Source organism: Zootoca vivipara, chromosome 7, assembly GCF_963506605.1.
Source record: "Zootoca vivipara chromosome 7, rZooViv1.1, whole genome shotgun sequence".
NCBI lineage: Eukaryota > Metazoa > Chordata > Lepidosauria > Squamata > Lacertidae > Zootoca > Zootoca vivipara.
The window spans coordinates 35413468-35430710 of NC_083282.1; positions in this window are offsets into that span (position 1 = coordinate 35413468).

Below are 17243 nucleotides of genomic sequence, written 5' to 3' on the forward strand. Positions count from 1 at the left end.
CAGCAACTCCAGAGTGCTGTGTTTCCCAGAGCACAGCATGTATCCAACCCAAGCCCTGCCCTACCCTGGAAGCAGAGGGAATGAATCGTACCCAGTCTGATAACGCTTTTTCAGCCAATGCATATCCATAAGCTACATTGAAATCAATTAGCTATATACACCTAGACACAGTTTTTAGGATGCATGAAAGCTCAATACCACAAAATAAATGTGTCATTATGCTTGTACACAGACTTGCAAAGATACTATACAATTTACTTTCAATGTTCTGTGCATGTGTGTAACTTTTTTTTATTAAAAAAAATAAACCAGTTATTTCACCTATATCTACTGATGACCCTAACTGACACAATATGAGACCTGCAACCTCCTCCACTTCAAATTTCAATGTGGCTATTATCTCAATTGAAAAATTAAAAATACAAAATGTAATACAGAGTTGACTGGACTATAAGCCTGCATATACAGCTCTGCTTTTTATATCTGTGCCGTGCCTAGTTTGGTTCATGCATTACATGCCAAATAGTAAATATTGTAATAGCTTTCTTGCTGCTATGCATTAAGTACTGTTCATTGCTGTAACTTAACCTGTTCCCTGCTTCTCATTGCCCACACTGCAAAGCATTATCAGATAGCTATCAGTTGCTTCTGTGTTTAATTTCCATTTGTGTGGTTGGTTTACATATTATTAAACCACCCATCTGATCTATAATGGCAGCCCTGCTGACACTGTCTGACCCAGTTTGACAATCTGGATAGAAATTGTAGGGTTGGCCGTTCAATGTCTGTGACTTTAACAGCATTGCTTTGGGCCTGGAATCAATTCTCTCCGTTTACAGACCATTTCACAGCCCTTTACCTGCAACATCACTTGTGTCAGTCCCATAAATACTTCGGTGTATATAATGCTTGAATTAGCATAATGGTTTAGGCACAGAGCTTTAAGCACAAAGAAGGACATGTCAACATGTTCTCTTCACTTAAGCAATTAAGAGCCATTATGCTGCTTCAGTGGAAATATCATCAAGGTTAAAGACAATCCCAAACACCCCTCTAACCTTTTTATTCTAAGTCTAATAAATGAGGCATAGAAATTGAAATGTTAGTAAACAGTGCTACTAGCAAGTTCTTTCTGTATCATGTTTAATCAGACCTCTCACTCAACCACTACCAAAGTGTAAGGAAAGGTATATGTTGCAGACAGTCACCTGCATTTTAAATGGTTGGTGTAACCTGTTTCACTGCAAGTGAATTTCTGTGAGGATTTTTTTCTCTAAGCAAAGCCGTGCTTCAACACTTTTAAACAGTCCCTTGTCAATTACATACATAGATAGGCAGTATTTAGTTTTTGCTGTTTCTCTCCATTTCCCAAGCGCTAAAGACATACGGTACCTTGTACCATATGCCTATACTGCAATGGCTTCTTTTGTCTAAGCTGACAAGACCCAGGTAACTTATGAAGGAATGTGGTTCCATTACTGAACTGAACCCAATAAAATCACACTAGGATTGGGTTTTTACTCTTTCGTGTTGTGTCCCTATGTGAGGTTGTTCCTTACTCATCAGTTTTATTTTTCAAAAGTCTAAAAGTGTCTTTGGTTACTCAAGTATTTTGACCAGCTTGGGTACCCAAGCTGTTGACTAAACTAGGCTGGGTGATATGATGGGGTGGGTGTGTGTGCCTTGTCTCATGACAATACAGCTGCAAGAGAGATCAGCTATTATGCAGCCAACAAAACAAATGGAAGAGAGAGATAATTTCACAGGCGGATGCTATCATATTGCCATCCAAAATGCAGAGAACCACCAGCTTCAACAGAACAGGTGTGGCAACTGCTGTTTGTATCACAGAAAACATCAAACTGTGCCCACTCTCCCTTAGTAATGAAACTTGCATACTCTGTCCAGCAGCATTTCTGTAGAGCAGGTGTAAACACACACACACACAACCTCCAGTGCCACTTATTCACTAGGGAAGGGAGATTGTCCACCAAAACTGGGAACTTTGCATTATGGGATGGCTCAATATTCACCTTACACTCCCAGGCTTACAGAGGCACAGGGACTGAGCAAGCAATCTCATTTGCCTACCATCAGGATAATGGCGTTAATTTATTCATTTTTCTAGTCACAAATTTCCATAGCTCATATGCTGTTTTCAGACCCTCCAAGTGTCCCTATTTTCTAGGGATGTCCCTGATTTAGAGAAGCCGTCCTGGTTTCTGATTTGATCCCAGAATGTCCCACTTTTCCTTAGGATTTTCCTATTTTTATTGGAGAAATGTTGGAGGGTATGGAGTTATCTGACCCCTGAGCCGCCTGAAGGCAATCCTGTATGGGGAAGTTTTTTTAAAAATGTTTAATGTTTTATTATGTTTTATATATGTTGGAAGCTGCCCAGAATGGTTGGGGCAACCCAGTAAGATGTGTGGGGTATAAATAGTAAATTGATCATTATGAAATGGGATGTCCCTATTTTCATCAGAGAAATGTTGGAGCGTATGCATTTAGGTTCCCATTAAAATGGTACAAAATCCTACAGATATCATGGTAAAACGGTGTGTGTGTGTTCACTATGGACTTTGTCATGGCACTTTTACCTACCCTGGGTAGGGCAGGAGATGGACACATATCACCAGGCTTTGTGACTTCTGCTAAACTGACTGCTCCAGGCCTGCCAGTATTCTTACAGTTTGAACTGTATACAAAAAGCCCCCCCACCCCCACCCCAACACCCTTCTCGAGGACTTGGTTCCTTAAGGACTAGCCTGATAAAGTTCTAATTACACTTGTGAATATCTCCTTTCCTGTTGGAAAATGACATTGTAGATTCATTTATTGGTGAGGGCCACTTTATCAGGGAACCATTTTGTTCAGATTCAGATGAAGGGCAAGCCACGGCATGACACAGTCTACTGCAAACTTTAAAAATGTGAATAATAAGCAAATATTACAGTTTGGTTTGATCCTATATGACTTGCAGGCATAACACTGACCCTTCGGCCAAGTGCTTGTTATTGCTGTGTGGCCAAACCCTGAACCTGTTCATCTAACAACTTTTTTAAGCACTGCAGCATAGCACTATATATCAGTGGATGGGCTTCACTTGATTGGCCAAGAGTGTTGCCCACATTTATAGGGTGAACAAACCACAAAGCATAGCCGAGCTATCGTCAGGCACCAGGGCACACACTTTTATATTTCATAAATATATTTCACAAAGAACTGAACATCTAACATTAAAGAGATTAAGAGCTAGAGGAAGCCTTTGCCCAACAGTCTTCATCAATTTCAGACTTTGGTTACAAAATGGTGTCCTTGTTGCTGACTGTGAGGGAAAGATCAGAAGGATCTTAAATAGGAAAGAGAGAAAAAATTACCTCAGTCAGGTCAGATAGACATTTCATGCCAGTATCTCCCCTGGCATCAATGCAGAGGTAGAGTGATTTCTCTCTTTACATGACATTTCCGCCTTGGCTGAATATGATTCTGGGAACAGCTGTTGGGCATAAAAATATGCCATACATCCTCAGCCTAATCAAGTGATGGGTCATATTTTGCCATATTGATCTAAAACAGATACAGTCAAACCTCGGTTCTCAAACGGCTCCATTGCCGAACATTTCGGCTCCCAAGACGTAAGTGTTCGAGTTTAAGAATGTTTTTCAGAATTTGAAAGGCTTCCGAGGCACATTTCTCTTTTTCCCCCATTGAAATTGCCAACAGCCCTTTGATTTTCGGTTTTCAAACGTTTCGGAAGTCGAACAGTCTTCTGGAATGGATTACATTCGAAAACCGAGGTTCCACTGTAACAAGAACATTGTGATATGGTGAATGGAATTCTTGATTTGGATCCACAAGTTTTAGGTTCAAATCCCTTCTCAAGTCATGAAACTCACTAGGGTTTCACACTAGGGTTGCACCCACACCATACATTTAAAGCACATGGCTTCCCCTAAAGAATTCTGGGAACTGTAGTTTGTTGAGGGTTCTGTAAATTATAGTTCTGTGAAGAGTAAATAGGATTCTTTTCAGGAGGCCATGCACTTTAAATGCAGGGTTTGGGCCTACCCTCTTTTTCAGTAGAATTAGGATGTGTGAGATGATGACGCTATATACACCACCCTGAGAAGCATGGGGTGTACTCTTTTTTTTAAGGAGCAAGTGGCTGAGTTATATGAGCCAATCCACTTCAGGTAGTCCAGACAAGCACCTCCCATTTTTACAGAGGATATGAAATCTAAACTTACAGTATTTCTGTCTGTCTGAAGGACTGGCCTACATTTCTATTTGAAACCAAAGAATGTGTGGTGGGTAACTTGAAAATTCAGTATATTCATGAGTAAGTGTTGAAAATCCAGATTCCACTTGTACTTAACTAATAAAAATTACCTGTAAATTGGTTTGGTGTTTTTTTAAGACATATTATATACACTAAGCAGAGTACTGAGGTTTGTCACATTAAGAGAAGTGGATGTACTTCAGAGGAATGAGAAGCGAAATACTGTCATTTCACCCATCTGAATTGTTCTTGGTTCTTGGTCATAAATAAGGAGTCAAATTCTTTCTCCAGCGCTCATAAATGTTGTAAAATAAAAAAAATTCCTTCAGTAGCACCTTAAAGACCAACTAAGTTTTTATTTTGGTATGAGCTTTCGTGTGCATGCACACTTCTTCAGATACAGTGAAATGGAAGTTTCCAGGCACTTATGTAGAGAAGGGGTGGGGAGGGGTGGGGGTGGGGAGGGGGGATCACTCAGAAGGGTGGTGGAAATGGGTGATTGACTGACTGATAGCTGTTGATGACCGGAAACGACTGCAAATGGTTTTGCATGAAAAAGCAAGGGTGGAGATGGCTGAAGATCGCTTATCATGTATAATGAGATAAGAACCCGATATCTCTGTTCAAACCAGGTCCCTCCATGGTTTTGAGCTTGGTGATAAGTTGCAATTCAGCAACTTCTCTTTCCAGTCTATTTCTGAAATTCTTTTGTAGTAAGACAGCTACTTTGAGATCTTGTATAGAATGTCCTGGGAGATTGAAGTGTTCTCCTACTGGTTTTTCTGTCTTCTGGTTCCTGATGTCAGATTTATGTCCATTTATCCTTTGGCGTAGGGTTTGGCCTGTTTGTCCAATATAGAGAGCTGAAGGGCACTGTTGGCATTTGATGGCATACACAATGTTAGAGGATGAGCAATTAAATAGTCCTGAGATGGTATGTTGGATGTTGTTGGGGCCAGTAATGGTATTGTCTGGGTGTATGTGGCAGCAAAGTTGGCATCTGGGTTTATTGCAGGCTCTGGTACCAGTGTCCATGTTAGGTCTGGTGGTTGTATTATTGTGGGTGAGGAGTTGTTTAAGATTGGGTGGCTGTCTGTAGGCAATGAAAGGTCTTCCTCCCAGAGCTTGAGAAAGGGAGCTGTCATTGTCCAGGAGAGGCTGTAGATCTCTGATGATGCGTTGTACTGTTTTAACTTGGGAGCTGTATGTGATGACTAGTGGTGTTCTGTTATTTTCTTTTTTGGGTCTGTCTTGCAGCAGGTTCTCTCTAGGTATCTGTCTGGCTCTGTTGATCTGTTGTTTAACTTCATCAGGTGGATATTTTAGTTCTAAAAAGGTTTGCTGTAGATCTCTTAGGTGAGATTCTCTGTCTGTAGAGTTGGAACAGATGCGGTTGTAACGTAAGGCCTGGCTGTATACGATGGATTGTTTGGTATGTTTGGGATGGTAGCTAGAAGCATGTAGATATGTTTGTCGGTCAGTTGGTTTTCTGTATAAGGTGGTGTCTATATGTCCATCCTGTATTTTTATAGTACTTTCCAATACTGCCTTTTACATGAAATTGGACTCAGACCCCACACAAGCATACAAAAAAGAACTGAACAAGATTATTAAGGAGCTACCCCTACACATCCAAGAACAGATCCTCACAAACACACCAGCGGAACCTCGGCCAGGAACTTTCTATCTTCTACCCAAAATACACAAACCAGGAAACCCAGGACGCCCCATCATCTCAGGTATTGGCACCATTACAGTGGGTGTTTCCGGCTATATGGACTCTGTTCTGAAACCATATGCCATCAGTGCTCCCAGCTACGTACGTGACACCACAGATTTTCTGAGGAAAATACAATCTTTGAACAATCTTCCTAACAATACTATACTAGCCACTATGGATGTGGAATCTCTATATACCAACATCCCACACAATGATGGTTTACAAGCCATAAGGAACACCATTTCAGATAAAACCACAGCGGACTTTGCTACCAAACTCTGCCACTTTGTCCTTACCCACAACCACTTCAAATTTGGTGATGACCTGTTCCTCCAGATCAGCGGCACAGCCATGGGCACCCGCATGGCCCCACAGTATGCCAACATCTTCATGGCAGATTTAGAACAACGTTTCCTTAACTCCTACCCACTCAAACCTCTCCTGTACCTGCGATACATTGACGATATTTTTATTATCTGGACACATGGACAACAGACCCTGGAAACCTTCCACCAGACATTCAATGACTTTCACCCCACCATCAACCTAACAATGAACCAATCTATGCAAGAAATACATTTTTTGGACACTACTATAAAAATACAGGATGGACATATAGACACCACCTTATACAGAAAACCAACTGACCGACAAACATATCTACATGCTTCTAGCTACCATCCCAAACATACCAAACAATCCATCGTATACAGCCAGGCCTTACGTTACAACCGCATCTGTTCCAACTCTACAGACAGAGAATCTCACCTAAGAGATCTACAGCAAACCTTTTTAGAACTAAAATATCCACCTGATGAAGTTAAACAACAGATCAACAGAGCCAGACAGATACCTAGAGAGAACCTGCTGCAAGACAGACCCAAAAAAGAAAATAACAGAACACCACTAGTCATCACATACAGCTCCCAAGTTAAAACAGTACAACGCATCATCAGAGATCTACAGCCTCTCCTGGACAATGACAGCTCCCTTTCTCAAGCTCTGGGAGGAAGACCTTTCATTGCCTACAGACAGCCACCCAATCTTAAACAACTCCTCACCCACAATAATACAACCACCAGACCTAACATGGACACTGGTACCAGAGCCTGCAATAAACCCAGATGCCAACTTTGCTGCCACATACACCCAGACAATACCATTACTGGCCCCAACAACATCCAACATACCATCTCAGGACTATTTAATTGCTCATCCTCTAACATTGTGTATGCCATCAAATGCCAACAGTGCCCTTCAGCTCTCTATATTGGACAAACAGGCCAAACCCTACGCCAAAGGATAAATGGACATAAATCTGACATCAGGAACCAGAAGACAGAAAAACCAGTAGGAGAACACTTCAATCTCCCAGGACATTCTATACAAGATCTCAAAGTAGCTGTCTTACTACAAAAGAATTTCAGAAATAGACTGGAAAGAGAAGTTGCTGAATTGCAACTTATCACCAAGCTCAAAACCATGGAGGGACCTGGTTTGAACAGAGATATCGGGTTCTTATCTCATTATACATGATAAGCGATCTTCAGCCATCTCCACCCTTGCTTTTTCATGCAAAACCATTTGCAGTCGTTTCCGGTCATCAACAGCTATCAGTCAGTCAATCACCCATTTCCACCACCCTTCTGAGTGATCCCCCCTCCCCACCCCCACCCCTCCCCACCCCTTCTCTACATAAGTGCCTGGAAACTTCCATTTCACTGTATCTGAAGAAGTGTGCATGCACACGAAAGCTCATACCAAAATAAAAACTTAGTTGGTCTTTAAGGTGCTACTGAAGGAATTTTTTTATTTTACTTCGATCCAGACCAACACGGCTACCTACCTGTAACCATAAATGTTGTGTGTATCTTGTTTTAAACTGGAAACAGCCATGTCTATTGAGAGCGTTCATAGTAATCCATAAGCCACCCCCAGAACATTATCCTGGGGGGGAGGTTAATGGGAAGATCATTTTATTCCAGTTATTATTATAACAAAGGTATGTTAGGTAAGGTTTGGTCAAGCAATAGTAGGGGTTATAATGGGGGGGGGGGATCAGCCAACACATTGACATAGCTGCCAAGTTATCCCTTTTTTTAAGGGAAATTCCCTTATGCTGAATAGGCTTCCTCGTGAGAAAAGGGAAAACTTGGCAGCTATGCACATTGAGACCATTCATTACTTAAGATCCTATTGCCAACGCATCACTGAGACACACAAGTGGAAAATATTGGGAGTGCTCCTCCTAACCACTAGCTTCTAAAATAGAAGAAAGTGCCAGAAGTTGCTGGGAAAAGTGACAATTTATATGTTTTAAGTTTTACACCTGGAATTTGCCCATTTCAGTAGGCAAAGGAAGCCATAGCCACATAAGTAGAAAAGCACCAATAAATTTCAGGTAGCTTATGCATGTTAGGCACTAATGAATGTCATCTTCTGTTTTGTCATGAAAAAAGATCTTTCTGCTGCTAAAGGAGACTGATTTAGATTATGAATAGCAGTAGTGATTTGCAAAAATGGCTCCAGAGAGAGACTCAGAGATTCCATAGTCTTGTGGCACTTGAGGTTTCTGCCCTTTTTGTTGAAAATTAATTTGTCCTGTGGGTTATTGGATTTCAGCTCAGCCAATGTATATTGCTCAGTCATCACAAATTTACTTAAAATTTAGTGTAGCTGAAGTTCATTCAACAAGACAAAAGTCTACACCTGAAAGCTTCTGAAAATCTTGTGTGAAAACCCTCCTGACAGTGTATTTGAAAGTGCTGATTCTTGGAGCAGATTCACAAAACATTTTTACTGGTATTAAGAGTATATATCCTGTCACCATCTTAGATAGACTTTGAAAGAACATCACAAACATTTTTATACTTACGACCAGAAACATTATTTTCCTGTCTCTTTGACATTTGATGCCCTTTCGAATGCATTGTGGGAAGGGGATTATTGGTTTGGTTTTGTTCTTATTTTTATTATGTGCTTTTCGTTTTTTAAAATGTAATTTTGTGCTGTGAACCATCCTGAGATCTACAGACGACAGCCAGTATACAAATTTAATAAAAAATAATAATAATATATCCTTTTGGATGTATCTTTAATCCATGCACGATGGCCAAAAATACAATCCTGAATTGAGAATATGAATATGTTCAATGTGTGTAAATGTATGCAAAACTATCACATATTGGTAGACACAAAAACCCACCATGTAAATAGAACAAGATCTGAATACATGAGGAATACATACTAAATACAGTGGGACCTCGATTTACTAATTTAATCCGTTCCGAATGCACACTCATAGGTCAAAAACTTCGTAGGTCAAGTTTCCCATAGGAAACGTGGTTTCCCATAGGAATGCATTGGAAATGGAAAAATTCATAAGTCGAGGAAACCGCATCTAAAAACTCGTAAGTCGAGGAAACCACATCTAGCCACGAACGGGTTTTCTGTTCGGATGTCGAAAAAATCGTAAGCGCGCGGTCACTTTTTCCGCTCGTAAGTCGAAAACGTCGGATGCCGAGTAGTTCGTAAGTTGAGGTCCCATTGTATAACCATAGACTGGGAACGTAGCCCTCTTCAAGGAGCCCTTATTAGGGATGGGCCAATCTGTCGATTACATTTTCTCTCAATTTTGCATTTTCCAAGTCTTAAATTCATTCTCCACATTTTCACACCAGCTTGTGAATTTTTTGGAAAAAAATGTCCTCATGAAAATTCATCAGCATTTAATGCACATTTCTCCTAATAGTTGGTATGCAATTTCAACTAATATATACAATCTGCAAAAGAATTTCTCCTAAAAGAAAGCCCAGAGTTATTTTCACTGACATGTGCAGTTTTATGGGTTTTGTAACCCCAGTATATGCAATTCACATTAGGTTGGTGTCAAGTATTATCTCTACTTGACTCCTCACAGTGCATAAGATGCTCACCTCCACTTGTGCTGCTATTGCTACTTCTTAGTTCTTGTTGCAAATGTGGAGAAGAGTCAAAGGGGAAAGGGAAGGCCACTTGCATGTCCCACATGGTAGACGTTGCTGTGCATGTCCCACCAGCCCTGGAATAACTCAAGACCTTATTTCCAGGCATGAAATAAAACATCTATTTCCATGAGCTGAAAGGTGACAGAAATGGCGATGAAGTCTGTGCGTTTTGACCTACATTGCTTCTCACCGTTGCCATCCCTCATGTGTTTAGTTTTTCTTTTGGAAAGCCTGGCAAGGGCTTTAGAAATGTAAAGTTCTAAAACAAGGTGAAGATGTGGGACTTTTTAAAGGGGCTTAGTTCAATGGTAGAGCACCTGCTTTCTGTGCAGAAGGTTCAAGGTTCAATCTCCCAGCATCTCCAGGTAGAGATGAGCAAAGATCTCATCTGAAATCCACTGACAGTCAGTGTTGATAATACTGAGTTGAAAGAACCAGTAGGTCTGGCTATCAGGCAACAAACTGGACACTTAACTTTGTTTAAAGTTCAAATTTAAATCTGGTCCATAGTACCACTTAACATCTGGAGGGGGGGAGATATACGGTAATGGTGGATATAATGCCACAAACCTAGGCATCCCATATGGGAAAAACTAAAATGTACAATAAAACAAAGTGGCATGAAATAATAAGACGTTGATGTTTACGGGTAATAATTCAGCAGAATAAGAATAATTTCTCTTAAACCCTAAATCTGTAAAAGTTTGACATCTCAAACTTTTATGCTCTATGAAACAAAAACCTCCTTTAGCAATATACATTCAACACCAATAAGTATAAACTGCTAAATCATAAGCAAGATCTTTTAAACATTGGCACAACAAAGTAATTTTTAGATACATAAATTTACATTCAAAAGTACGTATGTTGAAATTAAACCAATCCTAAGAGTAAAGGCTATTATAAAACTAATATTGGTGAACAAAACCTTTTAAAGAATCACCGCCTCACTTTTGTTTAGGAGGAATTTGCTTCGATGACACCTCTATTTCAGATTTGAGGCGATGATCATCTCTTTGTTTGAGATACAAGCCTTATACATTGCCAGAAATGAGATATTGTGTGAAAACCAAATCATGGCACAATGGACTGGAAATTTTAGATTAATAAACCTCTTTCTGTGGAGAACTAAATAACTTTTACAGTTTTATCTGGGGCTATTCGTTTCTTTGAAGATTTATGGTTCTTCCCACTGATAGGCATCCTATGTCTCACTTTTTCAGATTAAAGAAAGATGATTTTAAACAGGCTTCTGAGTGGCATAATCTGGAATCAGCAATGATCTAGGCTTTGCTATTAAAGGGAGAGGGGGGGGGAGCGTGCGCCAAGTTAAATAAGAATACCCTTGACGGCTCACGTCAGAACAATTTGAGGAAGATCTGCATATGGTTAAATAAATCTAGTAACTTGTTATCAATAGGATGCCAATATGCTTGCCCAATGTTTTCATCAGGCAGGCCTCAGTAGCGAGGAATTAAAGCTCCTCTTGCTTAAGGCTGCTTTAATTGATTGATGCTCAAAGTTTGGAAACTAAAATCCCATCCTGCTATTACAAAGCTCCTTTAACCAAGCCTTTCCCTTTGAAAGCAGGATGCTCAATTGAAAGTGGCAGCCCACGTTTTTAGGTTTCAGGCAGCTCTGTCATCCTACAAGGAATGTGCCTGCCACTTCACACGATAGGTTGAGCTGAAAGACATGTACTTTGAATCAGGGAATCAATAGAACACTTAATGGACAATTAGGAGAACAGCTGTAGGACTGTCAGAGACCCATCTGTACACTACTCAAACAGCCTCTGCCTGGACAGGGCACGGAAAACAAAGTATACTGCTGCAGGGCATTAGCTTCTATTACAAAACATCACTTTCATTCCCCATTGAATGTTAATATAGTGCTCTCTCCCTCATCCGCTCTCTTCTTTTCCCCCATTACAAATTTTAACACATGTAGAAAATTATGGAAATTGCCCGGGCCATTTGTCAACTTATATCATGTGAATTGATCAATAAATTTTACCACTTTGTTGTTAATGTAGATAAATTTTGGCATTTAATTAAGCAATCGCAAAAAATGTGGCCGCTTTCAATTTCAGCAGATGCTACCTTTGCATCTCGAATGCGGGAGCCGGGCAGGAAAAGGCAAGCCAGTTGCTAAATATTTATAGACAACATGACAATACAGGAAAGAGTTATCATCGGTGATTTTGATGCAGAAACAATTAACATGGTTAGAAAAGGAGCCCATGTGTGATGATGAAGTGAAATGATTCTTCTAGGAAATATATTATCATGATGTCTGAAACAGGGCGGGGGGGGGGGAACACTCATGCTCCAATGCACATTGCATGCAACACACTAATGAACCCGTGGCATTTTTTTTTAACCTTTCTTATTTCCTCCAGCGCCTACAAAGATAAAATGGGTAGTATGCATGTATGCTCATATGCACATATGCAAAAATAAATGTAACATCTACATGAATCCATATTACTAGTTACAGGTAGGTAGCCGTGTTGGTCTGACGTCGAAACAAAACAACAGTAGTACCTTAGAGACCAACTAAGTTTGTCATAGGTATGAGCTTTCGTGTGCATGCACACTTCTTCAGATTATAATGCTACTAGCTGTGATTCAAAGAGCTTCTCTAGGCATACCAAATGGATTTCTTGTATAGTTGAGCCTGTGCCATGTTAGTGGCTGTTTTTGAAACTCCTGCTAGGTTCAGAGGTGGATTGCAGTGGGTGAGTGGTTGACAGTTGGTCTAAGTCAGTCTAAAGTCCCCTTTGGGGCATTGAAGTGGAAGTGCTTTCCTGCCTTTCTCTTTCTCCCTCCCTCCTCGGTGGGCAGTGTTGCCTCCCTCTCAGCCGGTCCAGGGCAGGATGTGTACGGGTGTCCCTTCACCAGCCGCGCAAAAATCCAGTCACGTAATCTGCATGCCGATCACCCCAGAAGTTCCGGAGTTTCCTGTGAATAAAGGAAAAACAGAACTATTAGCCAAGATCCGATAGAACGGAAAAGAGCTCAACACCTTTTGTTCCGAACCTCAAACAAACGACATCTCCATTCACACCACCCAAGATCTAATAACATTCTACTTACCTATGCTGATCCTCTTTTCGCGCCATTTCTGTCATTTTCTGTACCATGAAATAGTATGAAAGTAAAAGCAGAAATGAAATAGTATGTAAGTAAAAGCAGTTCCTTTGTTTGGGGTTCTCATTCCGTCTTTCTTGTTACGTGAGCGGGAACCCTGTTGCAACAGTTTTTTGTTCTTTGAAATAAAGATCAGGCTTTGCTTTGGTAAATCCTAGTGTGGTCTTTGTTATTCCCAACCGGTACAGAGCCTCCACAAACGTGCTCTCTCCGAGGGTCCGGTCCTCCCTACGAGGCTAGGACCCCCTTAAGGGAAGCAATAATTATTTATTTCAGCACCCCCATCCCCGAAGACCTGGTCTTGGTCCGGCTCGCCTCCCTGTGGCTCCAGCCTTGATAAGGGAGCCTGGCTTGGGGGGGGGGCTGGTTGCGCCCCCTCAGAAATTGTGACCGGGGCCACGGCTCCCCATGGGAATCACAACATTATTGGATCATTTTGACAAATATGTTGAAATGTGTCAGTGTCACCTGAGTAACAGGCTGACAAAAAGCATATGAGCTACTCCCTAGGTATTTGCACATAGGTGATAAAACTGGCATGAAATATGGAGAAGTCTGGCCGAATAAAAGATCCTGATTACTGTAAGTAGATATTAAGAGTCTGAATTATTCACGCACCCATCCACACATACAGAGTCCAACATTTTCATTCAGCTGGAAACAACAGGGTCTGTGTATCAATAAGCCAAATGATGAACGTGAGTTACCATCTAGAGTGTGTGGTCTTTAACACTGGTTTGTCTTTACCTCCTAACCCACTGGGTTGTTGAAGTGCAAATCTGAGCCCAGATTGTTGTTGTTTAGTCATTTAGTTGTGTCCGACTCTTCGTGACCCCATGGACCATAGCACGCCAGGCACTCCTGTCTTCCACTGCCTCCCGCAGTTTGGTCAAACTCATGTTTGTAGCTTCAAGAACACTGTCCAGCCATCTCGTCCTCTGTCGTCCCCTTCTCCTTGTGCCCTCCATCTTTCCCAACATCAGGGTCTTTTCCAGGGAGTCTTCGCACGAGGTGGCCAAAGTATAGATCACCAAATTAACACAGGAAACTTTCTGTGCAAGTCACCACTTCAAAAGCAAAAAAACACCACCACACCATTAAATTAACTTGCTAGGTTGCGGATTTGTATGAATCTCTTTGCCTCTTTGAAGGTGAGCCCTGAAAACTTGCAAAGCACACACAGATGTGGTCAGACAATAGGCAACACAAATGAACATTTTAGGGCTTCTTGATGGCCCTAGGGACCATAAGATGAACTCCTGCCTTTGTCAGCCAGAGGCCCTAAACATAGCACTCAGCAGCATGGGCTGACATGATTAACTGCAGTAGCTCATGGGAGTGGGTAAGGAAATTGTCTGCCTCTTGGTGCATTTGCTGGTGCCTCTAGAGAAGGAAAGGGCTTGAAGTCACACTGTGGTCTTTATCATAATCACCCAGGACAAGTAGATTCCCCATACAGCCTGTATCCTTTCCACACAGCATTGCCAGTTAGAGGACAAAGGAACAGGAGGGATCAATTTCCATTTGAAGAGCAGAGATATTCTTCATCAATGAAATCTAGTTGGGCTTCTGCATTCTTAATCCTTCTGCAGAATTTTCCAAGTAACACACTTTTGCATATTGTGGGAGACCAGAGTGATCTTCAGTGGACAAATGAAGCTGACCGCTTCTCATGGATATAGAAAGGGGTGGGGAGATTATACAGAGGACAAAGTTACTCACCTCTCCCTGAAAGGACAAGGGGTGGGATAGGAACCACCAAGCACATTTTCAGTAGCTACTGGAAAGCCTGGTCTTAGCTTAATTGTATGCCCATGTACAGGGCTTTCCCACAGGCAGAAGTCTTGAACGTTAAGAGATAACCCCAGAGGCAGAGCAGCATTGATAGCCATGCCAGGGCCTAAGGAAAAGGAAGGAAGGAAGGAAGGAAGGAAGGAAGGAAGGAAGGAAGGAAGGAAGGAAGGAAGGAAGGAAGGAAGGAAGGAAGGAAGCCTCTTCTCCCTCCCTCCCTATTTGTTATTCTTGGATAAATTATTTCTTGATGGCAAAAGTTAAGTAAAAGTTATCGCTAAATTGTCATCCAAAACTGGTGGGAACTGCCTCTTCCTTTCCCAATCAATTTATGCATTTCTACAGCCAAGTGATAGATGTCTAGACAGAGTCGGGTCTGCTAGGATACCAGAAGATTTTTTGTATAGCCAGAGTGAGCTTCTTTTGAAACCAAATTCTACTGTTCTTCAAAGGGAAAAAGTGGAGTTGGTGCAATTCACACTTTGCATTAATGCTGGTCTTTTAATTTTTACAACATAGGTAGGTCTAGACCTGTGGTTCCCAACATGGGGCACATGCCCCACAGGGGGGCGATGTGCTTTTAAAGGAGGGCAATTCGAGAATGACTTATTAACAGTTGTAATGGCCTTTAGTCTTCCTCCACGTGAATAGGAGTTCACTTTTTGAATAATAAGAATTATATGTCACAGGAAGTGGAGGCATGAGGATTTTAGAGATGCTTAGGTGGGGCATGGCCAAAAATGGTTGGGAACCACTGGTCTAAACAAAACAAACATGAAACACATGGGACTGTCTAATACTGACCCCAAACTATGGGTCCATCTAGTCCAGCAGGTCTGCAAGGTCTGAGGCCCCTACTAGCTGTCATGCTTAAGGCAAGATTCACCAAACTAACGGCGTCAACAGAGGCCCTGTGCAATTGCTTCCACTTGTGCAAAGCGGCTGTCTTCCTTCCTCCATATGCCCTCCACACTGCCTGAAATTGGCTCTGGGGAAGTCAGGAGAACCCCCGGAATAGCACTGGGGAGAGAGGGGGATCATTCCACTGGACAAACTGATATGCATGCACAGATGGAATGTTTATTTACTGTCTTTATATTCCAGCTTTTTCTCCAAGGAGCTCAAGGTGGCATATATGGTTTTCTTCCTCATTTAACTCCCACAACAACCCTGTGAGGTAGGTTAGGCTGAGAGGAAGTGACTGGCCCAAGGTCACTCAGTGAGTGTCATGGCCAAGTGGGGACTTGAACACCAATCTCCCAGGTCCTAGTCCACTTAATATCCCTTTACAGTACAGTGGTACCTCGGTTTAAGTACACAATTGGTTCCGGTACTCTGTACTTAACCTGAAGTGAACTTTCCCATTGAAAGTAATGGAAAGTGGATTATTCCGTTCCAGACGGGTCTGCGGAGTACTTAACCTGAAGCGTACTTAACCTGAAGCGAACTTTCCCATTGAAAGTAATGGAAAGTGGATTAATCCGTTCCAGACGGGTCTGCGGAGTACTTAACCTGAAGCGTACTTAACCTGAAGTGAACTTTCCCATTGAAAGTAATGGAAAGTGTATTAATCCGTTCCAGACGGGTCCGCGGAGTACTTAAACTGAAAATACTCTAACTGAAACATTCTTAAACCGAGGTATGACTATACCTTATTTCTCTAGCCACTTGACTCTGCCAACATTTATAATACTGCACTGTTGAATTCCGCTCTTAGTGACTGAGATGTAAATCTGCATGCATTGTAAGGGAAGCAATAAGGGAGGCAATAAGAGTGAACAGTTTAGCATCAGTTAAGTGATGTTTACAGATGAGAGCCACTTCCAGGCAGTACCACTTACCACTTTTATTGAGAAAAGAAATGGGAAACTAGGTTCTAGAGAATATGGGCTGAAGATTGCCGTGGGAATATACACAATTAGGGAAGGAAATTTGGAAAGGAAATTCAACACCCCAGGACATTGTGATATTTGGGGAAACGGCCATTGGAAAAAGCTGGATATGGGCTTCTCAGCCATCTGGGGAAAGCATCACATAATTGCCCTATTCCTGGATCACTGGGAGTGGTCTTTGTGGCCCAGCACAGACATGTGTGTGATGGGGGGGGGGAGGATGGGAAGCTTTAGGAAGCTTCTGCCCCAAGAGAGACTCTTTCTGCTGGGTGGAGGGCAGAGTCTGTAGGGAGAGCTGTGAGCCAATCTGCTTTGCTGCTAGACTCCCAGGCCACAGGACTTTGGGGGCAAAAGCAGCACCAGGCTAAATCCTTAGAGGGGAGAGGTAGGGTACATAATTTCATAATTGCTGTGGTTCTG